At 41.7% G+C, this 1258-nt stretch overlaps 1 pseudogene; it reads left to right on the forward strand.

Annotated features, from left to right (window-relative positions):
• The first annotated feature begins 362 nt into the window (after positions 1 to 362).
• Positions 363 to 860, forward strand: LOC144455358 (large ribosomal subunit protein eL21 pseudogene; annotated as a pseudogene).
• Positions 861 to 1258: the final 398 nt, after the last annotated feature.

Here is a 1258-nt window from a genome sequence, read left to right on the forward strand (position 1 = left end):
TTCTAAGATCTCAGTTTCCCTTACAGGGAAAGCAGGGCCTAGGAAAACTTTATCTGATGGGTGTATGCCAGCTTCGGTATGATATTAGACCAGTTACTTAAGCTTCGAAGTTCTCAGTGTCCCTTCCAGTGAAATCAATGCCTAGGACACAATTGTTTGAGAAATTTCTGCAAACTTATTGCTGAATTCATAACAGTCACTTCAGGTTTCTAGGCCTCAGTTTCTCTTTAACTGAAAGACCAAGTTTAAAGTGCCCTGTGTGGGCACTTGAAGCCTTAGTGTTATTTTAGACCAGTCAGCTCTGCTTTCTATGCCTCAGTTACCCTTTCAAAAACAACAGGGAATCTGTCTGCCAGTTCCGCCATATTTGAGTCGCCAAAATGACGAACACAAAAGGAAAAAGGAGGCGGACTCGATACATGTTTTCTAGGCCCTTTCGAAAATGTGGTGTTGTCCCTCTGGCTACATATATGTGAATATACAAGAAAGGTGATATTGTACATATCAAGAGCATGGGCATATTTTAGCAAGGAATGCCCCAGAAATGTTACCATGGCAAGACTAGACGGGTCTATAATGGTACTCAACATACTGTAGGCATTGTTGTAAAAAAACAGGTTAAGGGCAAGATTCTAGCCAAGAGAATTAATGTTCGTATTGAGCATATTAAGCATTCCAAGAGCAGAGACAGCTTCCTGAAGCAGGTAAAGGAAAATGATCAGAAGAAAAGGAAGCAAAGAAAAGGCATTTGGGTTCCACTGAAGTGCCAGCCTGCTCCACCCAGAGAAGCACACTTTGTCAGAACCAATGGCAAGGAGCCTGAGCTGTTGCAACCGATCCCCTACTAATTCATGGCATAAATGGCTATAAAATAAAAGGAATAAAAAAATTCTTGGTTTAAAAATAAACAAAGACAAAAGTGGATTAGACTTCATGATCTGCGATGTCCCTCCCTGACAGAATCTGGGCGATTTCACGCCAGTCAATTCAGGCTTCTTAGGTCTCAGTTTCCCTTACAGAGAAAGCAGGGGCTAGAACTCCTTTATCTGAGGGGTGTCTGCCAGCTTGTGTATGATATCACACCAGTTAATTTGGCTTCTTAGATCTCAGTGTCCCTTTCAGTGAAATCAGAGCCTAGGACTCAATTATCTGAGAAATTTCTGCCAGCTTATGGCTGAATTCATGAAAGTCTCTTCAGGTTTCTGGGCCTCAGTTTCTACTTAAGTGAAAGACCAATGTTAAAGTATATACCCTGTGT

This window comes from Phascolarctos cinereus, unplaced genomic scaffold, assembly GCF_003287225.1.
Source record: "Phascolarctos cinereus isolate Bilbo 61053 unplaced genomic scaffold, phaCin_HiC Scaffold_243;HRSCAF=836, whole genome shotgun sequence".
NCBI classification, from domain to species: Eukaryota; Metazoa; Chordata; class Mammalia; order Diprotodontia; family Phascolarctidae; genus Phascolarctos; species Phascolarctos cinereus.